Below are 24,745 nucleotides of genomic sequence, written 5' to 3'. Positions count from 1 at the left end.
GATGTCACTTAATACCATGCAAACGTATCAAAATACAATAGCAAATATATAATACTCATGAAATAAAACATATATACTTACTTTTCAAAAAATACACCTTGATTAAACTAGTCATAAAATCAACAACATTCTAAATGTGTAACTAGTCATAAAGTTACCTGTTATAACTTTTGTCATTATTGCATATCAGGGTTTCCCAATCTTGGCACTATTGATATTTGAGAAAAGTAATTCTTTATTATGGGAACCAGCCTGTGCATTGCAGGGTGTTAAGCAGCATCCCTGGCCTCCACTCACCAGATGCACGTAGTACTCTCCCCAGGTGGATTAACCAAAAGTACCTGCAGACATTGCTGAATGCCCCCTGGGGTTTGGGAATGGGGTTCAGAATCACCCCAACTGACAACCACTGACACAGACCTGTGACTTCATTTCCTTACCATCTGTGATTCAGTTTATCATAGTGTGTGATGGTGAATGTCATATGTCCACTTGGCTAGTGTGATGGTGAATTTTATGTGTCTACTTGACTGGCGTGATGATGAATTTCATGTATCCACCAGGCTGGTGTGATGGTGAATTTCATTCATGCATCCACTTGGTTGGTGTGATGGTGAATTTCATGTGTCCACTTGGCTGAGCCGCAGTGCCCAGACATGTGGTCAAATGCTATCCTGGATGTTACTGTGAGGGTGTTTTTGGATGAGATGAACATTTCTATCTATGGAGTAAAGCAGGTCGCCCTCCATGATGCGGGTGGGTCTAGTCTAATCCGTTGAAGACCTGACTAGAACAAAGACTGACTTCCCCCAAGCCAAAAGGCATTTTGCCACCCAACAACCTTTGGACTCAAACTGCAACCTTTCCCTGAGTCCCCTGCCTGCTGGCCCACTCCATCAGCTTTTGGACTCTCCAATCCCCCCAATCACGTGAGCCAATTCCTTAAAATAAATGTCTGTGTATCTACTGATATCGATATCTACAGATTGATATTTGGGCAAAGAATAATTTGGCCCAAGTGTCAATGGTGCCAAGATTGAGAAACCCTTGTGTAGAATAATGACAAAACTTAGACGAGTTGGATAAATATCTTAGAATATTGTTGGTTTTATCACTGGTTTTAAACAATGAAATTCTTTAAATTAAGTGTAATTTTTAAAATTAATATTTGTATTATTGATATATAGATGTAGACATATAGATATAAATGTAGATATAGATGATATAGATATAGATGATATAGGTATAGATACACACCCACCCTATTGGTTTTTCTTTGTTTTTGCTGTTATTTTCAGTGGCACAAGCCGCAACTACGTTTGCACCAACCTACTAATACACAGTGATTCTGAGTTTCCTAGAGGTTCTTTTTTCCTTGGCTTTTTCCAAGAATCCAGGCTTTTATGGCATGTTCCTCTTATTCCTTCTTCTGAATCCCATTTCCCATTATGTCCCCTTCCCCGAGCCTCTAAAGCCCTTCTGGGGCCTGAATTATCTGCTTTTTTTTTTGGAGGGGGGTTGGGGGGAGATGGGGTCTCACTGTCGCCCAGGCTGAAGTGCAGTGGTACGATCTCAGCTCACTGCAACCTTCCCCTCCCGGGTTCAAGAGATTCTCTTGCCTCAGCATCCCGAGTAGCTGAGATTACAGGCACCCGCCACCATGCCTGGTTAATATTTTTGTATTTTTAGTAGAGATGGGGTTTCACCACATTGGCCAGGCTGGTCTCAAGCTCCTTACCTCAAGTGATCCACCCACCCTGGCCTCCCAGAGTGCTGGAATTAGAGGCATGAGCCATCACAGCCCACCAGTTCTTTGCATTTTAAGGCATTGTGTGCAACTGGATATTTCCTGGGACTCTGGCCTCCATCTCCCTTTTCCGTATGAGTAACCCTGCCTTGGAGATTGAGTATCTTCTCTGCACATTTAATTCTTTCTAAGCTGCTATAGGTTCACTGGGGAAGTTCTCCAGGTTCCAAATGCTGTCTCATTTACTGTCTTGCAAAATCTGGATTGAAGAAGAACTGGGCTGGCATATTTGTTTTTGGATTTATTAATTAATTAATTTATCTATTTTTGAGAGAGAATCTCTGTCACCCAGACTGGAGTGCAGTGGCACCATCTTGTCTCACTGCAACCACCGCTCCAGAGTTCAAGCGATTCTCTTGCCTCAGCCTCCTGAGTAGCTGGGACTGCAGGTGCCCACCACCACGCCTGGCTAATTTTTGTATTTTTAGTAGAGATGGGGTCTCACCACATTGGCCAGGCTGGTCTCGAACTCCTGACCTCAAGCGGTCCACCCACCTCAGCCTCCCAAAGTGCTGGGATTACAGGCGTGAGCCATAGTGCTTGGCCAGATTTGTTTGTTTTTCAATCAAATTGAAATGCCCCTAATGTAAAAATGACCATTTTAAAGTGAACTCCCCAGTGGCATTTAGTGTCTTCACAAGGTTGTGCAACCGCCACCGCTATCTGGTTCCAAGACATTTTTATCGCCCTAAAAGCAATCCTGGACCCACCAAGCAGCCACTCCCCCTTCTCCCCTCCCCAGCCCCTGGAAGATACCAATCTGCCTGCTGGCTCTGTGGGCTTGCCTGCTCTGATAAGTTCCAGTAAGTGGAATCCTACATTGTGTGGCCTTTTGTGTCTGGCTTCTTTCACTGAGCGTAGCATCTTCAAGGCTCATCCACATAGAAGCACATAACAGAACTTCATTTCTTTAAAAAAAAAATAGTTTCATTGGAAAGGAAGCTCTAGTTGTGTTTTTTTTTTTTTAGCACTAATAAAAGTATATATTCAAAGACTAAATTCCAAGCATGCCAGTATATACCATCCATGACAGTGGTCAAATCCGAATACAAAAACAAAGGTCAAATCCGAATACAGAAACAAAGGTCAAATCCGAATACAGAAACAAAGGTCAAATATGGACACAGAAACAAAGTCCAGGGTATAATTCACGTGTGTTTGGTACTTAGCCCTGAAACTTTCTTGTCATTATCCATAAAGTTTCTTCGCCATTCATCTCTTGAAAATGCCCCACACTGTTTTTTAATTTTTATTTTCAGTTCTGGGGTACACGTGCAGGATGTGCAGGTTTGTTTCATAGGTAAACGTGTGCCATGGTGGTTTGCTGCACCTGTCAGCCCAGCATGCATTAGCTATTTTTCCTGATGCTCCCCCTGTCCCCATCCACCCCCTAAGGCCCCAGGGTATGTTGTTCCCCTCCCCTAAGGTCAAGAAACAACAGATGCTGGTGAGGCTGTGGGGAAATAGGAACGCTCTTACACTGTTGGTGGGAATGTAAATTAGTTCAACCATTGTGGAAGACAGTGTGGCAATTCCTCAAGGATCTAGAACCAGAAATACCATTTGACCCAGCAATCCCCATACTGGGATAATATATAATCCCAGTAATATCTACCCAAAGGAGGCCCAGCGCAGTGGCTCACACCTGTAATCCCAACACTTTGGGAGGCCGAGGTTGGCCGATCACCCGAGGTCAGGAGTTCGAGACCAGCCCCCGTCTCTATTAAAAATACAAAAATTATGTGGGCATAGTGGCAGATGCCTGTAATCACAGCTATTCGGGAGGCCGAGGCAAGAGAATCACTTGAACCCGGGAGGCGGAGGTTGCTGCAGTGAGCCAAGATCACGCCATTGCACTCCAGCCTGGGCAACAAGAGTGAAACTCTATCAGAAAAAATAATAATAAAATATATAGAGAGAGAGCGCCAAAGGAATATAAATCATTCTACTATAAAGATACATGCATATGTATGTTCACTGAAGTACTATTCACAATAACAAAGACATGGAATCCACCCAAATGCCCATCAATGATAGACTGGTTAAAGAAAACGTGGTCCATGGACACCATGGAATACTATGCAGCCATAAAAAGGAACGAGATCATGTCCTTTGCAGGGACATGAATGGAGCTGGAAGCCACTATTTTCTAGTTGTGTTTTATCAGGAAAACATATCAGCCTCCTGGTTGGGTGCCCGCTGGCCTCAGACGATCTGTTGTCCCCACATGCTTTGATTTAATGAGGATGGCAAAAACAGCACTGCTTTCAATCTGGGCTCTTTTTTATGTTTTTTTTCCTTTCTTTTCTTTCCTGATGTATTCACCCACTCAATGCAATTAAAGGAAACTGGGAGGCTCTCATCTTACAAAATTCCCAATAATAGGACATTCCGCCTACTTCCCCAAAGCATCTCTGTAGGTTTGAGTCGTTGTCAAGACAGCCCTAAATGTTTAGGTTACACACACCCATCTACTCTGTGCATATTTTTCTTCCACCAGCCACGTAATAAATTATAGGACTCTTGAAATCTTATGAAACAGGGGGAAACAGATCTAAGAAAACCCTATGAAACCTGATTTTGTGTTACATAATGCCGGGAAACGGAATGTTGGAACTTAGGCTTGCCAAACAGTCATCATTTTCAGGCAGCATTTGAAGTTAGGGAAACAGAAAAATACATATATCTGCCCGTCTGTGATTACCTGATGGACAAATGGTTTATTAGGACGTACAGAGAGAAGCAAAAAAAACCCCGAGAAATTTCTGTAACAATTTCAAGGCAGGTGTCTGGAATTGCGATCATATTATAATTCAATGTTTTTGTAAAACAGCAATGAAGAAACAAGCATCTTTTAAACTCTCTTATCTCATTGATTTCATTGTTTTACTTTGAGTAAAATTAACCAAGTTTCTATGGAAATGAACCTTTCCGAAACAGGGGCCAGAAATGCATATTTATTTCTTCAAGTGCTGCATTTTAAATGAGTGGCCAGCCAAGAGTGAAAGAAAAAGGTCACTTAGTTGTCTAACTTGTAATTGTTATTTTGTTTATTTATTTGTGTATTTTAGAGACAGGGTCTCCCTCTGTCACCCAGGCTAGAGTGCAGTAGCGCAATCACAGCTCACTGCAGCCTTGAACTCCTGGGCTCAGGTGATCCTCCCACCTCAGCTTCCCAAGTAGCTTGGACCACAGGCACACACCTCCATACCTGGCTAACTTTTGTCTTATTTTTAGTTTCTGTAGAGATAGGGTCTTGCTATGATGCCCAGGCTGCTGTGCAACTCCTGAGGTCAAGTGATCCACCTCGTCCTCCCAAAGTGCTGGGATTACAGGGATGAACCACCATACCCAGCCCTGCAACTTTTTAAATAGATTTTATTGTATACATTAAAGGTGTACAGCATGACTTTATGGGATACATATATGGTAAAATGATTACTATAATGAAACAAATTAACATATCTATCATCTCACGTGGTTACAAATCTTTTTTCTCCTCTGTAGCAAGAGCAGCTATGGTCTACATATTTAGCAAAAATCTTGAACACAACACACTATTTCATTTGGCTTTTTTAAAATTTGTTTTAGTTTTTCTTTCCATAGGTTATTGGGGAACAGGTGGTATTTGGTTACATGAGCAAATTCCTCAGTGGTGATTTCTGAGACTTTGGTGCACCCATCACCTGAGCAGTACACACTGAACCCAATTTGTAGCCTTTTATCCCTCACCCCCTTCCCTCTCTTGCCCCCTTAGTCCCCAAAGTCCCTTGTGTCATTCTTAGGCCTTTGCATCCTCATAGCTTAGCTCCCACTTAGGAGTGAGAACATAGGATGTTTGGTTTTCTATTCCTGAGTTACTTCACTTAGAATAATAGTCTCCAATCCCATCCCGGCTGCTGAAAATGCCATTTATTCATTCCTTTTTATGGCTGGGTAGTATTCCATCATTTATATATATACCACAGTTTATATATCCACTTTGTTGACTGATGGACACTTGGGCTGGTTCCATATTTTTGCAATGGCAAATTGTGAACACAACACACTATTAACTATAGTCCTCAGGTTATGAATTAGATCTTCAGACTTTTTTATCCTATATATCTGCTACTTTCTATCCCTTATAAAAAGCTACCTCATAGGAAAAACAGCCTAAGCAAATGTCTTGATTGTAAAAAAAATAAATAAAATAAATAAAAAATGTTTAAAAATCCAGTTTCCCAGTGTTTTGTAGTTGTTTGTCATTTACAGTGAGACGTATTTCAGTTCTCAATGTAATCCACTCAATCAATGGTGATGATAACAGGTACATTTATTATTTTTTCCCATTGTATAACTCGACGTTAGCACAAGCACATTCCTGCAGAGACAAGAAAACAAACACCATCCCGTTTGCTGAGGACACACCTCACTCCGTCTGCAAGACAACACAGATCACTTTTTCCTTCTTGCATATAAGACAATTTGTCTTCACTGTTTGATACTAGCCATCCTAACAGGTGCTTAGGTTCCTAACACCATCCCATGGTGGTTTTTTGTTTGTTTGTTTGTTTTGTTTTGTTTCGTTTTGTTTTTGAGATAGAGTCTGGCTGTGTCTCCCAGGCTAGATGGAGTGCAGTGATGTGGTCTCGGCTCACTGCAACCTCCACCTCCCTGGTTCTAGCGATTCTCCTGCCTCAGCCTCCCGAGTAGCTGGGATTACAGGCACACAAAACCATGCCCAGCTAATTCTTGTATTTTTAGTAGAGATGGGGTTTCACCATGTTGGCCAGGCTGGTCTCGAACTCCTGACCTCAGGTGATCCACCCGCCTCAGCCTCCCAAAGTGCTGGGATTACAGGCAAGAGTCACTGCACCTGGCCCCATTGGTGGTTTTGATTTGCATTTCCATGACGATTAGTGATGTTGGACACCTTTTTGTACATCTGTTGGCCATTTTTATGTCTTCTTTGGTAAAATATCTATTTAAGTATTTTGCCTATTTTTAATCAGTTATTTGGGGTTTTCATTTGTTTGTTTTAACCCATTGAATTATATGAGTTTCTTATATTTTAGATATTAACCCTTTATCTGATATGTGGTTTGCAAATATTTTCTCCCAGTCCTCAGGCTGCCTTTTCATTTTGTTGACTTTCCTGGGCTATGCAGAAGCCTTTTTAGTTTGATGTAGTTCTGCTTATATTTTTGCTTTTATTGTCCGTGCTGTTGGCGTGATATTCAAACAATCCCTGCCAAGGTCAATGTCAAGACACTTATCCTCTATGGTTTCTTCTAGGATTTGTATGGTTTCAGGTTTTACCTTTAAGCCTTACGTTCATTTTGAGTTGATTTTTCTGTATGAAGTAAGGCAGGAGTCCAGTCTTACTCTTTTGCATGTGGACATCCAGAGAAACAGGGAATAGAACGATGATTCCCAGGGGTTGGGGTCTAGGAAAACTGGGAAGATGTTGGTCAAAAGGTACAAACTTGCAGTTATAAGATGAATAAGTTCTGGACACCTAACATACAGCATGGTGACTATACTTAACAATATTGTATTGTGTATTTGAAATTTGCAAAAGAGTGATCTTAAATGTTCTCACCACACAGAAATTAAAAAAAAAAAAATTAGGTAGACTGGGCGTGGTGGCTCACACCTATAATCCCCGCACTTTGGGAGGTCGAGGCAGGCGGATCACCTGAGGTCAGGAGTTCGAGACCAGCCTGGCCAACTTGGTGAAATCCCATCTCTACTAAACATACAAAAAATTAGCCGGTCGTGGTGGTGGGCCACCTGCACTCCTAGCTACCTGGGAGGCTGAGGCAGGAGAATCACTTGAACCCGGGAGGTGGAGGTTGCAGTGAGTGAGATCACACAACTGCACTCCAGCCTGGGTGACAGAGTGAAACACCGTCTCAAAAGATTTTAAAAAAAGGTAACTGGGGTGATGCATATGTTGATTGTGGTTATTTTGCCACAATGCACACCTATGTCAAAACAACATCATGTTGTACAACTTTATAGAATTTTAATTTTGCAATCATACCTCAATAAGACTGGAAACATTTTTCAAAGAGGATTTCTAAGTCAAAATAAGCTTTCTCAGATAAATGGGTAGGTAGTGTTTCATAAACAATGCCATTTGCCCCAAGCAACTTAATTACCGAATGTTTTAGATGGATGTGTGTGCTCGTGTGTGTGCATCTGCACTTATTTTGTGTGTGTGTGTGTGTGTTTTTTTTCAGGCAGTGGGGGTGGTGGTGGTTGTTTTTGTTTTTTGAGATGGAGTCTGGCTCCGTTGGCCAGGCTGGAGTGCAATGGCATGATCTAGGCTCACTGTAACCTCTGCCTCCTGGGTTCAAGTGATTCTCCTGCCTCAGCCTTCCGAGTAGCTGGGACTACAGGCATGCACCACCACACCTGGCTAATTTTTGTAGTTTTAGTAGACACAGGGTTTCACCATGTTGGCCAGGCTGATCTCGAACTCCTGACCTCAAATGATCCTCCTGCTTCAGCCTCCCAAAGTGCTGGGATTACAGGCATGAGCCACCGCGTCTAGCCTAGTGAAGGGTTTCTTAATCTGAACACCTTGGGTAATTCAGGGCTGAACGACTCTCTGTGGTGGGGTGTCCTGTGCACCGTAGGGTGTTGAGCAGCATCCCTGGGCTCCACCCCCCAAATGCCAATAGTACCCACTCCCAGTTGTGACAACCAAAATATCTCCAGACATGTTACCTGGGGGACAAACTTGACCCACGTTAAAATCTCCTGATGTGAAAAAAAAGAAAGAAAGAATGTATTGTGCCACAACTTGGATGAAACTGGAAGCCATTTTTCTAAGTTAAGTAACTAATAGAAAACCAAATACCACATATTCTTACTTACAAAAGTGGGAGCTGGTAGGGCATGGTGGCTCATGCCTGTAATGCCAGCACTTTGGGAGGCCAAGGCAGGAGGATCACTTGAAACCAGGAGTTCAAGAACAGCCTGGGCAATGTAGTAAGACCCCGTCTCTACAGAAAATAGAAAATATTAGCTGGAAGTGGTGGTGCACACCTGTGGTCCCAGCTACTCAGAAGGCTGAGAGGGGGGATTGCTTAAGCCCAGAAGGTCAAAGGTGCAGTGAGCCATGCTCATGCCACTGCAATCCATCCTGGGTGACAGAGTGAGACCCTGCTTCAAAAAAAGAAGTAGGAGTTAAGTCGTGGGCATGCAAAGGCGTACAGAGTACTGTAATGGGCATTGGAGACTCCGAAGTGGGAGGGTGCGAGTGGGGTGAGGGATGAAGGACTACCTATTAGGTACCATGTACAACACCTGGGTGATGGGCACACTAACGTCCTAGACTTCACTCATCCATATAACCAAAAACCACATGTACCCCAAAGCTATATTCAAATTAAAAAAAAATTAAAGCACTCCTGATGTAAAATTTCACACGTTCTCACTCAAACGTTGGAGGTAAAAATGTTAAAAACTTGCACTCATGAAGATAAAGTAGAATGGTGGTTACTAGAGGCTGGGAAGAGTATCGAGGAGGAGGCGTTAGAGTGGGGATAGTTAATGAATGCAAAAATACAGTTGGATAGAAGCAAGAAGGTATAGTATTTGGTACTACAACAGGGGGACAATAGTTAACAATGATTCATTGTATATTTTAAAATCACTAAGAGAGTGGAATTGCAATGTTCCTAACACAAAGAAATGGTAAAGGCTTGAAGGGATAGATACCCCAATTACCCTAATTTGATTATTACACATGTTAAGCGTGTAACAAAATATCACATATACTCTGTAAATAAGTACAACTATTATGTACCCATAATGATTAAAAATACAAAAATTTAGGCCAGGCATGGTGGCTTATGCCTATAAGCCCAGCACTTTGGGAGGCAGAGGCAGGAGGATGGCTTGAAGCCAGGAGTTGGAGACCAGCCTGGGAAACATAGCAAAACCCCATCTTTACAAAAATTTTTCAAAAATTAGCTGGGCATGGTGGCACACACCTGTTGTCCCAGCTACTCAGGAGGCTGAGGCAGGAGGATCACTTGAACCTGGGATTTGAAGGCTGCGGTGAGCTATGATCACACCACTGCACTCTAGTGTGGGCAACAGAGCAAGACCTCATTCTAAAAATAATAAATAATAAAATAGTGTTTAGAAAGAATCACTGTTCTAGTCTAAAACTGCAATGCATGTCTATTCTTTCTCAAATGTCTGCTCACCAAGCGAAGGTTTGTTCTTTGTAGTAGCACCCCATGATTTTTCTTTACATTACGAAGATAACATCTGTTTTCCCAGTTCAAGCCTCTGTCCTAAGATACTCACTTCCCTCTACACTTGATCTAATTTCAAACTACAATGTGGAAATAAGGGAGGGATTAAGGCAGCCTGACATAAGGTCAATCTTTCCAGGCCAGGAATGACCCTAGGAAAATGGATTAAGGCAGCCTGACATAAGGTCAATCTTTCCAGGCCAGGAGTGACCCTAGGAAAATTGTTTTTCTTTTTGGGTTCAGATAAACCACAGCGAATAACGACAGCCCAGCACAGCACGGCTTTCCAGCAAAGACAGGACCTCCTCCCTCCAGGGATGGCAGGAATGTCAAGTGAAAGCGTTGCGGGAAAGGGGTCCCAGTCCAAACCCCAAAAGAGGGTTCTTGAATCTCGTACAAGAGAGAATTCAGGGTGAGTCCACAGAGTAAAATGAAAGGAAGTTGATTAAGAAAGTAAAGGAATAAAGAACGGCTACTCCACAGGCAGAGCGGCAGCACGGGCTGCTGGCTGCCTATGTTTATGGTTATTTCTTGATTATATGCTAAACAAGGGGTGAATTAGTCATGAGTTTTCCAGGAAAGGGGTGGGTAAGTCTGAGGGTTCCTCCCCTTTTTAGACCATGTAGGGTAACTTCCTGAGGTTGTCATGACATCTGTAAACTGTCGTGGTTCTGGTGGCAGTGTCTTTTAGCAGCTAATGCATTATAATGAGTGTATAATGAGCAGTTACAATGACCAGAGGTCACTCTTGTCACTGTCTTGGTTTTGGTGGGATTTGACTGACTTCTTTACTGAAACCTGTTTCATCAGCAAGGCCGTTATGACCTGTATCTTGTACTGACCTCCTGTCTCATGCTGTGACTAAGTGCCTAACCTCCTGGGAATGCAGCCCCGTGGGTCTCAGCCTTATTCTACCCAGCTCCTATTCAAGATGGAGTCACTCTGGTTTCAACACCTCTGACAAAAGTGTGCTTACTGTGCTGACCAAGGAGGGCTGAATGAAATCCAGCTGGATTGGACAGGGAACTAAAGGCAAATGTCCATCCATAGAATGTAGACAAGGCACTGATAAATGTGATAAACACAGCGAGGTCTGTGCATGGATGGACATACTTTTTTTTTTTAAAAGATATGGTCTCACTCAGACTGGAGTGCAGTGGTGCAGTCACGGCTCACTGCAGCCTCGACCTCCCAGCCTCAAGCAATCCTCCTACCTCAACCTCTTGAGTAGCTGGTACTACAGGCGTGCACCACCATTCCTGGCTAATTATTTTTATTTTTTGTAGACATAGGGTCTCACTGAGTTGCCCGGGCTGGTCTCAAACTCCTGGACTCAAGTAATCCTCCTGCCTCAGCCTTCCAAGTAGCTGGGACTACAGGCACATGCCACTACGCCAGGCTAATTTTTGTACTTTTGGTAGAGAGGAGGTTTCGTGATATTGCACAAGCTGGTCTAGAACTCCTGAACTCCAGTGATCCACCCACCTCAGCCTCCCAACATGCTGGAATGACAAGGGTGAGCCGCTGAGCCCAGGTGAGACGCATCTTTCTCTCTCACTGAGGGCTCCTAAGTGGGCATCTGGTCCCTAAAGATGCTGAATTTCTTTTTTCTGACTTTCTTTCAAAGTCATTTTGAAATGTATGTTAAGGCTTGGGTACTGTGCCCTCTTTGACTTTCAAACCATCAGGAGCCATTTGCAATGTCTGGAGACATTTTGGGTTATTATGATTGGAGAGTGGACATTGCCAGCATCTGGTGGGTGGAGCCCAGGGATGCTGCTCAACACCCTACAAGTGCACGGGACGACCACAACACAGAGAACCCTCCAGCCCCAAGTGTCAACAGCACCCACATTGAGAACCTTGAACTAAAGAATACAAAGATTCCACATATGAGATCATGCAGTATGTGTCATTCTGTGCCTGGCTTATTCCACTTAGGATAATATCCTCCACATTTATCCATGTTGTTGCAAATGCCAACACTTTCTTCTTTAAGACTTAATAGCATTCCACTGTGTATACAAATCACATTTTCTTTACCCATTCATCCACTGATGGACACTTTGGTTGACTCCATATTTTGGCTATTGTGAATAGTGCTGTAATGACTATGGGAAAGCAGATAAATAAGACATTCCTCAGAAAGTTACTAGAAAAATAAAATTATAAGTCAACGGGTATTTGTTCGAAATCTTCAAAAGTTGTTTTAAACCATCCAGAAAAGTATGAATTCTCATATAAACCTTATGAAAAATAAAAATGGTAAGTTAAATGCTGAAATTTTTGAAAGCTGTCAAAATAATCTATCTACCTATCTATTCATCTATCCATCATCTTTCTATAACTATCCAACCATCCATTCATCCATTTATCCATCCATTCATCTATTGAACGTACCTATCTAGCTAGCTAGCTAGCTATTTATCACCTATCCACCCATCTACTGAATCTATCATCTATCCTTATCTATCACATACCTATCTATCCATCCACATATCTATTGAATCTAATCATCTATCATTATCTATGTATCTATCATATATCCATCCAGCCATCTGTTGAATCTATCATCTATCAATATCTATCTATCCATCTATCCATTCATCTACTGAATCTATTATCTATCATTATCTATATATTTATCTATCTATGTATCCATCCATCTACCTATTGAATGTATTTATCATCTATCATTATCTATGTGACAGTCTAATCTAACCTCTCTGTCATCTATTATAATATATTTTTATCTGTCTCTTCTATTTATTCTCATCTCTATTGTCATATATTATATGTATGTTGATATACACAGAGAAAGATTGATAGAGAGAGAGATTTGTAAAATGTACAAATATTTAAAATGAAACACTTTTTTTTTAATGGGTGACATGGTAAACAAGGACATTCACTGACTGGCCTCATTTACTTCCTACCCACCCTTCCAATCTAATCACTCCTAGGGGGTGTTTCTGGCATCCTCGCTGCCTCTGTCTCTTCACCCCAACACCACTTTCTGCCTGCCCCCTGGCCAGCCCAGCTTCCCTGAGGCCCCTCCCTGTCCCCTGCACCCATCACACACCATGTCCATGATGATTGTTGTTTACGTGTCGACTCCTCGACCACATACATCGAAAGCACCTGGAGGCTCAGGGTTCTTCCTCTCTGATTTTCCTCCACACCTGGTGCGATGCTGGTAAATGGTAGCACCAAATAAATGTTAAGAGTAAATGAACAGACTACTTAGTTCCCTTTACAACTGCCAATGAAGGAATGATAAATTAAGGTGGTGATTTTTAACTCCTAAGGTCCAGTAGGTCAGGGGTAGGGGTTTTTCTTTATTTCCAGCTCCAGAAAACTGCTGAAAGGAGATGGGAAAAAGCAGTTCATTTCTAAAAATCACTTTAGCATAACTTGCAATACAATACAAGTCCATCAGCCAGCCTGCCTCAACCCCCCTCCCAAGGCATCTGGTTCTAGTTCAGGGCAAAGGAAGTTAAGTGTTTCATTATAATGCTTCTTGCACACACACATATGCATTTACTGGGGGTGGGGAGCTTTGGGGGAGTTTTACTAATATTTGCTAATGTTTTATTGACTTATGTAGAAAGAACTATAAACTTAATTTTACATTTACTTATGTAGAAAGAACTGCAAACTTAATTTTGCAAACTTAATTCCTTCTGATTGCGATGAAATTTTTCTAGAAAATCATCACCCAATTTAAACCATATTTTTTAAGTATTTCCCTGTGCTGGGGGAAAGAAAGTTTAAAATGATCCTTTAGATTATTTGTATATATTTGACATGTTTCAACGAGGTTAAATATAATTGGAAGGAAAAGCAAAGCATTATATAAGATTAAATCTTAGGTGAATTGAAGAAAAAAATAAGCATTTGTGCAAGGCCAGGGAGTCAAAATCTGATTTTCTTCTAAAGCAAAGAAGGTTCAGAGAGTTCTTTTTTCTAGGTTTAGAAACCATTCAAAATTCATGAGTTTGCTGTTTTGATCATCACTGAAATCTCTTCCAGATTCCTACCCTTAGGGGAAAAAAAAAAAAAAAAATATATATATATATATATATATATATATATGGCTTCATACTTTAAAAGAAGAAAGATCAAAATAGTATATTAAGTAGTCTCAGAATACTTCTTGTACATACAAAAAATACTCAGTGAGTTATTATAAAATAAATCAAAAACAGACAGACTGAATCTTCCTTAGATTATATATGCTTTTAACTTCTAGGAGAATGAAGGATGCAAGCTAGAAGATTAATGAAAGAAAATCAATTACCCCCAAAGAAAAATGTTTAAAAATCTCAGTTATAGTTCAGATTGGCCCTTTCTAGCAAAAGTCAAAATGTGATATGCAAACACATAATGTAACGCCTTCATTCTTCACACAAGTCTTGACTATGCACATGGTTAGTGCTTTGTTTGAAAATCCAATGAGACTGTAATATCTGAGAAACCGCCATAGATTATGCAGCAAAGGCATTTTACTGTATCAAATTCAAGTGGTCAGAGGTATTTGAACCAGAGCAACTCCACCATCTTGAATAGGGGTTGGGTAAAATAAGCTTGAGACCTACTGGGCTGCATTCCCAGGAGGTGAGGCATTCTAAGACACAGGAAGAGACAGGAGGTCGGCACAAGATACAGATCATAAAGACTTTATTGATAAAACAGCATGTGGTAAAGAAGCCAGCCAAGATGGTGACAAGAGTGACCTCTGGTTGTCCTCACTGCTCACTATATGCTAATTATAATACATTAACATGCTGGAAGGCACTCTCACCAGCGCCATGACAGTTTACTGAGGCCATGACAATGTCAGGATATTAATCTATATGGTCTAAAAGGGGAGGAACCCTGAGTTCCCGGAATTGCCCACCCCTTTCCCAGAAAACTCGTGAATAATCCACTCCTTGTTCAGCATAAAATCAAGAAATAACTGTAAAAACGGGCAACCAGTAGCCATTGGGGCTGCTCTGCCTGTGGAGTAGCCATTCTTTTACTTCTTTACTTTTGTAATAAACTTGTTTTCACTTTATGGACTCACCTCCAATTCTTTCTTACACGAGATCCAAGAACCCTCTCTTGGGGTCTGAATCAGGACCCCCTTCCTGGTAACAAAGTTACAAACAAAGGAAATCCTATCTAAAACAGATACAGTCATGCACTGCTACAGAATGTATGGCCAATGATGGACGGCATATAAAATGATGGTGCCACAAGATTATAATGGAGCTGAAAAATTCCTGTTGCCTAGTGATTTGTGTTACAATTGCCTACTGTATTCAGTATAGGAACATGCCGCACAGGTTTGTAGCATAGGAGCAACAGGCTACACCATATAGCCTAGGTGTGTAGTAGGCTAGACCATCTAGGTTTGTGTAAGTGCACTGCAGGATGTTTGCACAACAACAACATCGCCCAGTGATACATTTCTCAGAATGTATCCCCATCATTAAGCAACGAGTGACTGTAAGTCTATTTCACTGTGTATAACTTCCCCTACTGTAAGGGAACTCCCCTCAGAAACCCAAGCTCACCTTGGTCCAGACCCACAATGCAGCAATTTAGGAAGAGTATGCTTCCCTGAGGAAGCACTTTAGCTCAAACCAGCCACCACTTGCTCACTGGCTTTCCACTACCTTCACATCAGTTTTAGCCTCACAGAATCAATAGTGAGTTTCTTTTCCACGTTGGAATTAATTATAAATATAGGAGTGGGAGTTTCCACATTTCCATGAGGTAATCTATTTGCTAGTTAAGGACCTATATCCATTACCTATTGCTGTGTAACAAACACCCCAACACTTAGTAGCTAAAGACAATCACCATTTTATTTGTGCATCACTCTTTGGGTCACAAATTTCAGACTAAGCTCAGCTGGATGGTTCTTCTGTGGGTCTCCCTGAAGGTGCCTTATGTGGTCCCAGTCCTCTGACAGTTTGACTGAAAATGGATGGTGTAAGCTGGGAGTGTATTCACATAGCTGGCCATTGGTGCTGGCTGTCAGCTGAATCTTTCTCATGGTGACTCATCTCAAAAAGGCTACCCTGGCTTCTTCATATGGGGTGGCCTCAGTACTCTAGGCTGACAGACAAGACTGCCCAACAGACGTGTTCATGAATGTACCTTAGACCATCCAGTCTCATCAAGCTGCCAGATAATGGAAGCTGCATGAAAGATCCCAGGCAAGACCAACAGAAGAACTGCCCAACTGAACCCAGTCCAAGTTATTGATTCACAGACATATGAGCAAATACAATGTTTGTGATATTGAGGCACTAAGCTTATAGTTGATTTTATATTTAAAAAAATAGGTAACAGATCCTGAAATTCATACGTGAAGTGGGTGGGGGGTTGCTCTCATACAAAAGCTTAAAACATGCTTCATTGGCTTTGAAACTGAGTGGTGAATGAAGGTTGGGAAAATAGTAAGGTAACTGCTACCAAAGGCTAGAAAAAAATGGCAACCAGTGGTATGTTGTGTTGGAAGAGCAAAACTGTAGCCTGCAGTGACTTGGAAGATAAAAATGTACCTAATGTGCTCACTTTGGCAGCATATATACTAAAATTGGAATGATACAGATAAGATTAGCAAGCCCCATGCGAGGATGACAGGTAAATTCGTGAAGCATTTCATTATTAAACACACACACACACACGTAAGTAAAGTCAAAAAAGAAAAGAAATGTACCTAATAAACTCAGACTTAGAGGAAGCAGGTTTTTGTTGTTGTTGAACATTCGCACTATTGACATTTGGGGACAGAAAATTATTTGTCATGGAAGCTGCCATGTGCATTGCAGAATTCTCAGCATCATTCTAGGCCTCTGCTTGGTAGACCTCAGAAGCAACCATTGAGTACAGCCTGAATTTTTGTCCCATATAACAGTGAGTATATAATATAGATTTTTTTTAACCCACTGCATTTTGGGATTCTTTGTTATATGCCAATAGCTGACTGACACAGCCTCTTATAACAGAAACAGAGAATTTGCTCATGCATGTTTCTTTTCTTCCTTCAATGGTTCATTCTGTAAATATTTGCAGTGCATTCTTTGAGCCAAATAATATCTGAATTTGGGGATAAATACACATGAAGTGATAGACCCTGACCTGCTGAGGCTCCTTTGGAAGCACTGAGGTGAGAACAGCATCTTAGCCAGTAAGAAGTTTTCTTCTGGGGAAGGGAGAGGGGGCAGGGACTTCTAGGCAGAGAATGCAATACTCCTTCATTTGCCATTTATGCAACAACTAATTGTAGAGCTGCTAGTGTGTGCCAAGCTCTGGAGATGGGGAAGAGGATAAGACAGACAAGAGTCATGCTTTCATGGTGGTTACAAGAAGTCAACAAGAAGACGAATGACATAATTTTATATCCCTATAAGAGGAAATACACAGCTGGGTGTGCAGGCACATGACTGTAGTCCCAGCTACTCAGGGAAACTGAGACTGGAGGATTACTAGAGCCTGGGAAGTCGAGGCTGCAATGAGCTGTGATTGTGCCACTGCACTGCAGCCTGGGCAACTATGGAGGTTGAAAACTGATCTGCTATCTACAACTGGAGACCCAGGAGAGCTGGTGGTGTAGATTCCAGTGTAAATTTCAGTTGGAGTCTGAAATACATTAATATTTTGTATTTCGTTAATATAAGGGAGATTTTATTTTTAATACAAGACTAGACAGACCATGTCAAAGGAAGAGAGTCCACGTGGCAGAGGCGAAGTCATCAGGGAGCAATTTAACAGCTGCCTACACACTATTTTCCTCTCTGTGTTCATGCGTTTGGAGAGTATGTCTATGGTTAAGGAATTACATCATCTCTAATCTTAACCTATGGTATTGACTATAAACAGGCTCCCTGTAAGCTTCAGTTATTTGAACATTAATTTCTGCAGTGGAAGCAAATTTTAAAAATGAAAGCTCAAACTGCGGCTCCCATCTGGGCACCACGTGTCTGGAACGACCATTCTGAAAATGGGTTACCTCAGGTGTGGCTTAGGCTGGCGTTTCAGCAGCTTTGAGGCGTGGTCCATCAGCCAGGTGCATGCCACAGTGTGGGAGAAATAAGGTAGGAAGGAGCATTACAAGGTGGCATGCCTTGTACCTGGCTAGGAGGTATATGAACCACACACAGAGGGAGCTGCGGGGAGAGTTTTCTCTACGAAATCCTTCTTTCAACAAGGCAACGTTTGGGGTAGACGGTCTGCAAGTCCGTGTTAATTGGTCTTTTACTCATCTCCTCTATAGAATATGTCTCTGGGACTGTAAATTGATCAATCAATGCAATCAACATCAGCAGTACGTAAGATTTCCTTCACGAAATCTCATGGAGGAAGACCCATGCATGCCCAGCATTAGAGAATGGATTTTATTTGCACACAAACGCATAGAGAACAAATAGCGTGAGGACATCCATGTGGTAAAGGAAGCAAGGTGTGGGGCCGGCACGTAGAAAGACAAGCCACTTAGTGTGGGTGTTGTGAAGGGCGGGGTACAGAAATCATAAGTCATGAATGCAGGCAGAGGCACATGTTTGAGGACTTTACAACAAAAGCAGGAAGCATGCACTTGATTTGTTGAAAACCAGAAGCCATTAAAGAGTATTCATCGAAACCTTAACAGGACCATGTGAACTCCCAAAAGATGACACAGTGTTTCCCCTGCTATATTTAAATATATCTAAACATATATATATTTTATGTATAAATATTTATATCTATAAATAGACAATTATAAATATATATTTATATTATATATTTATATACATTTATAATTAGATGTCTACATATTTATATATAATTTATAGATTTTATATATGATTTATTACATATAATATATATTCTTTATTTGTATAAATAAAATATCTATAAAGCTGTATAAACCTTATAAAAATTGTATAAACTTTATACAACTTTATAAAAACATATTTATACTATATAGTTATATATTATATGTAGTTTATATATAATATGTAATTTTATATTTATAAAATTTATAAATTTACATATATTTTTTGAGACAGGGTCTCACTCGCCTAGGCTGCAGTGCAATGGCACAATCACAGCTTACTGCAGCCTCAACCTCTGGGGGCTCAATTGATTCTCCAATCTCAGCCTCCCCAGCAGCTGAAACCACAGACACTCAGCATCATGCCCAGCTAATTTTTATAGTTTTTGCAGAGACTGGGTTTCACCATGTTGCCCAGTCAAGTCTCGAAGTGCTAAATATATTTTAAAGTATTAATTCTACACTGGATCTTAAGATACTGTGGACAGGTTTTTGCTTCCTTTAAGCTTGTTTTGTGTTTTGACCTGTATTGGATCAGCCATGACACTTGAGACATCTTTTGAAGGTGGTTAGAAGTCGAAGCTCCTAATAAGAAATTGTGACACTGCAAAGTCGCGAAAGTATTTTAGGATTTATGCATTTATTCCTAGACAGAATTAGGAAAAACATGGCTTGGCCTGAGGTTTTTTCCTAGTCCTGTTGTTCTATAAACCTATGCAAACATATTCAGTTCCATAACTCGGGAGGCCAACCAAACTTCAAAAGAGGTACCTGTAACTCAAGCCATGCTGATTTCAGCAGACACTGCTCACAGGCCTTGTGGGAGGCTTAAATGTGTTTACTACATTGCCTTCCAGTTCTGTGGGTTTATGAGTCGGTGCAACTTCAGCTAGGAATGCAGGCTGCTCACGTTGTGTCAATGTCGTATGTTTTGAACGGTGAAGTGTATGTTGTTTGTGAACTGAGTACACATGCCAACGTGCTACGTTCCTATTTCCATTTGCTTTAAGGAAATGATTCTCATATGCTAATATGTCGAACATGGAAGTTGAGGTATTTAGCACATCCTATATCAAAACTGTTACAAAACTGACATAAAATGCTAAAGGGAAATAATTGTATTCCAAACAATTCCCCTTCTTGTATCTCTATAAACCTTTTTATTTACTTATTTTTAAAAAATTTTTCTGGAGACAGGGTCTCACTCTTGTCACCCAGGCTGAAGTGCAGTGGCACGATCATAGCTCATTGCAGCCTTGATCTCCTGGGCTCAAGCAATTCTCCTGCCTCAGTCTCCCAAGTAGCTGGAACCGCTGGCACGTCTCACCATGCCCAACTAATTTTTTTAAATTTTTATTTTTAGTAGAGATGGGGCCTCACTATATTGCCCAGGCTCATCTAGAATCCCTGGGCTCAAGCCATCTTCCCACCTTGGCTCCCCAAAATGTTGGCATTACAGGCATGAGCCATGCTGCTGAGCCATACCTCCATAAACCTTATTCCACATAATTGTACTTTTGAAACCCATACCTTACATATTTGCTTGCATTCATTGCATTTATTAATCATTTCACAAGCCCCAAAAGAACTTCCTATAGGTTAGACAAGCAAAAGCCCAATTAACTTGGGCTTCAAGATAGTCTCTCCTAATTGTTCCCTTCTTCAAAGAAAGAAGAATGTGCTGTGCTTGAGAATGCACAAACGTTTTCCACCCCTAAAACCAGCATTAGTGGTCAGAGATGACTCCAGTACAAATAGCCTTTTGAAATGTTTTTGTGGATTTCACTTTTTGTATTCACTAGCAATGCACGCTTCTTTCTGCAAATGAGAATCCACATTTTCAGATTTTCCAGGGTAGGGAATTCATTCACATATCTGTGCAATTGGGAGCCTCCTGCAACATCGATGAAAGACATGTGCAGGCTTGACGCCCTGGCGTTGCAACTGATAGGGAAACAGATGGTACTGCGGAAGCCACATTCTTAGGAAAATAAAATTGCTGGAAACAACACAAAAGCCAAGGCGGGGAAATATTTGAAAGCGGCCTCTCGGATATTGGGGCTTTCTGTTTCAATATGGCCTTTGCCACTCCTAAGATTAGTTTATAATAAAGTCAGATGGATGTCCTTGTCTGAACAAACCACACCTAGGATTTGCAAGCCGCTGACCATCACCCAGTGGTTGGAGAGGGACAGATGTAGGAGACAGCTGTTTGCGGTTAAAGGCATTAACCACATTTATATGTTGTGTAATCATTTTGTCAGGGATCCAGCCCTGGAGCTCTTTTTCCCAAGGTCTTCATCTCGGTGTCCTGGCCCACAGAGGTCACTGCATTGGACACGCCAAATTACATCTATATTGCATCAATTTGGAGAAAAGAACACTCTTGCAAAAAAATTTTTTTTATTTTTCTCTTTAGCAAATTGCATTTGTTGAAGTAATTTCTCCTTTTGTTTTCATTATCATTAGCAACTTTTTAGCCAGAGGGATCTCAGCAAAACTTGTCATATTTTCTCTTGGACATAAGGGTGTCATGGGATATTTTCCCATTCATCTTGTCTGTTATTTCCTGTTCAAGAAAATTACCTTTTCTCTGGGAACAAAAGAGGAGTAACACAGTGTGAGCCAGAGGGTTGGACAAGGATAGGATTATACAGGGCTTTGTGAGACTTGGATAAGTGTTGGCACTTTATTGTTATTATTATTCTCTTATTCTAAGTGCAAAAAGAAGAGATTATAGAGAGTAATTCATGATTTCAAAGGCTTTGATGGATGATAAGTGGAGAATAGTTTGGAGGAAGTTTATAATGAGAGGAACAGGGGGTTCTTCCAGTAGAGCCAGGAAGCTGAGGATGGAGGCTTAAACTAAAATGGTCACAGTGGAAAGAAACACAAATGAATTCATGCAATATATATATATATTTTAAGGCAGAAAAGCTAGAACAAGATTTTGCATCAGTCCACTGTTTATTTGCACCACGGAATTTTTAAAATTCTGTTATTTATTTCCTTTAGTATTGAACGTTTTATAAAAACTGTAAGAGATTTAATAAGAAATATTGGAAAAGGCTGGGCTCGGTGGTTCATGCCTGTAATCCCAGCACTTTTGGAGGCTGAGGCAGGTGGGTCACTTGAGGTCAGGAGTTCAAGACCAGCCTGGCCAACATGGTGAAGCCCCGTCTCTACTAAAAACACAAAAATTAGCTGGGCACAGTTGCATGTGCCTGTAATTCCAGCTACTAGGGAGGCTGAGGCAGGAGAATCGCTTGAACCCGGGAAGCAGAGGTTGCGGTGAGCCAAGATTGCACCACTGCACTCTAGCATGGGCAACAGAGTGAGACTCTGTCTCAAAAAAACAGAAATATTGGTAAAGTAGATAGCACTAAGAAAGATTGGTGCTAATTCTAGAGCAAATAAAATTTGTCTCATTCTGGAAATAAAATGTCTTTTCCAAATTAAATTAAGAGACAAATGTTTAGGGAGTTGTACTGTATTTTGGGCACAGAATAAAAATAAGAATACAATTTCCATATATAATATAAATAAACAAATACAAAAATATGAACAAACTTCTAGGTAGGATGGTAGCAGGAGACTGGGCATATAAACCCACAGATCTCCAAGGAAAACCCATATCATTAGGCAAAATACCACAGTATTACCCAAACTTCACAGAATTTATCCCATTCAGAACTTGGCAGAAGGAAAATGAAGGGTTATGGAGAAGTAATCTGCAAACCACCTTTCCCCAACCCTAAAGAGCAGTAAACCAGTGCTATGGTCTGAAAGTTTGTGTTACCCCCAAATTCAGATGTTGAAATCCTAAGTCCCAAGGAGATGGTGTTATGAGGTGGGACCTTTGGGAGGTGATGAGATTCTGAGGGTGGAGCCTCATGAACAGGATGAGTACCCTTAGAAAAGGGACCCCAGAGAGCTCCGTCGTCCTTTCCACCATGGAAGGACACAACAAAAAGGCACCATCTCTGAAGCAGAGAACCTTGATCAGATACCAAATCTGCTGGCACCTTAATCTTGAACTTTCAGCCTCCAGAAGTGTGAGCAATAAATTTCAACTGTTTATACATTTTCCAGTCTAAGGAAATTTATAACTGCAGTCCAAATGGACCAAGAAAGCCAGGGGGAAAAAAAAGAGAGTAGAAAAGAAACATAAAATGGATTCTCATTAATGCCCAAGGAGTTGCAATGAAGGACTGACCATGCGGTGAATACTCACACAACCGGAAGACTAGAAAAAGAACAGTGGGCTGGGTGCGCTGGCTCGCGCCTGTAATCCCAACACTTTGGTAGGGTAAGGAGGGCAGGTCACTTGAGGTCAGGAGTTCAAGACCAGCCTGGCCAACATGATGAAACCCCATCTCTACTAAAATTACAAAAATTAGCCGGGCGCAGTGTTATGTGCCTGTAATCCCAGCTACTCTGGAGGCTGAGACAAGAGAATTGCTTAAACCAGGGAGGCACAGGCTGCAGTAAGCCGAGACTGTATCAGTTCACTCCAGCCTGCATGATAGAGTGACACTCCATCTCACAAAAAAGAAAGAAAGGGGCCTGGCGCAGTGGCTCACACCTGTAATCCCAGCACTTTGGGAGGCTGAGGCAGGTGGATCACAAGGTCAGGAGATCGAGACCATCCTGGCTAACATGGTGAAACTCCGTCTGTACTAAAAATACAAAAAAAAATAGCCTGGCATGGTGGCGGTGCCTGTGGTCCCAGCTACTTGGGAGGCTGAGGCAGGAGAATGGTGTGAACCCAGGAGCCAGAGCTTGCAGTGAGCAGAGATTGGGTCACTGTACTCCAGCCTGGGTGACAGAGCAAGATGAAAGGAAAGGAAGAAAGAAAAGAAAGAAAAGAAAGGAAGGAAGGAAGGAAGGAAGGAAGGAAGGAAGGAAGGAAGGAAGGGAGGGAGGGAGGGAGGGAGGGAGGGAAAGAGAGAGAGAAAGAGAGAGAAAGAGAGAGAGAGAGAAAGAGAGAGAGAAAGAGAGAAAGAGAAAGAGAGAGAGAGAAAGAAAGAAAGAAAGAAGGAAGGAGGGAAGGGAAGGGGAGGGGAGGGGAGGGGAGGGGAGGGAAGGGAAGCGAAGGGAAGGGAAGGGAAGGGAAGGGAAGGGAAGGGAGAAAGAGAAAGAGGAAGAGGAAGAGGAAGAAAAGAAAAAGAACAATGGTTTCTGAGTGATGTCCACTCCACTAAGCCTCCTTTTTAACAAATCCTGTCAACAGAGAAAAACTACTAGTCATCCAAAAGAGGGATGAGGACTCCTGGAGGAGAGATAATTGCTATTTCTGAAACAGGCTTATTGTGAAAGTATGCAAAATATAGTAAAATTATGGTGAACTGCATAGACATGAAAATCTGCCTTGATGTGGGTGAAGTTTCTTAGGAAGTGGCAAATGTCAGATTACATCCTGCAGAATATCAAGACTGAGAAATGGAAGAAGACTCACCAAGTTCAAAACTCAAGAGAACAGTTTAATGTAAGTGAAAATGATAATACATTTGTTGTTGTTTTATTATGTCTTAATATGGAGAAGAGATTCAGCAAGACTATATAAAAGAAATCATTCAAGAAGACAAGCATATGCAACCAAAAGAAATAGTAGAATAATTTTTTTTTAATTGATGGAAGACCTAAGTCAACAGATGAAAGCAGCCCAATGAATTTGAAGACATGACAAAGAATGCATTAATTTTGAACCTTAATGCGCATGATAAAAGTAATCATGATAGAAAGGCAATATTTTAAATTCTAAAATAGTGGGCTAATATGTAAGGTCATGTTGATAAGATCTGGATAGTGAATGGAAGTGGCTGAGGATTTGCACATTCAAATGTCTAGCAGTGAGTTAATGGCTGA

At 41.3% G+C, this 24,745-nt stretch overlaps 1 non-coding gene across 1 annotated transcript; it reads left to right on the top strand.

Moving 5' to 3' along the window:
• The first annotated feature begins 16,627 nt into the window (after nt 1–16,627).
• LOC119620022 (U6 spliceosomal RNA) lies at nt 16,628–16,732 on the top strand. The gene has a single exon (XR_005236419.1). It is a non-coding gene; the product is annotated as a U6 spliceosomal RNA (small nuclear RNA).
• The last annotated feature ends 8,013 nt before the right edge of the window (nt 16,733–24,745 follow it).

Source organism: Chlorocebus sabaeus, chromosome X, assembly GCF_047675955.1.
Source record: "Chlorocebus sabaeus isolate Y175 chromosome X, mChlSab1.0.hap1, whole genome shotgun sequence".
Classification (NCBI taxonomy): domain Eukaryota; kingdom Metazoa; phylum Chordata; class Mammalia; order Primates; family Cercopithecidae; genus Chlorocebus; species Chlorocebus sabaeus.
The sequence above is the reverse complement of the archived record's forward strand: the minus strand, read 5'-3'. Positions and strand labels throughout refer to the sequence as shown.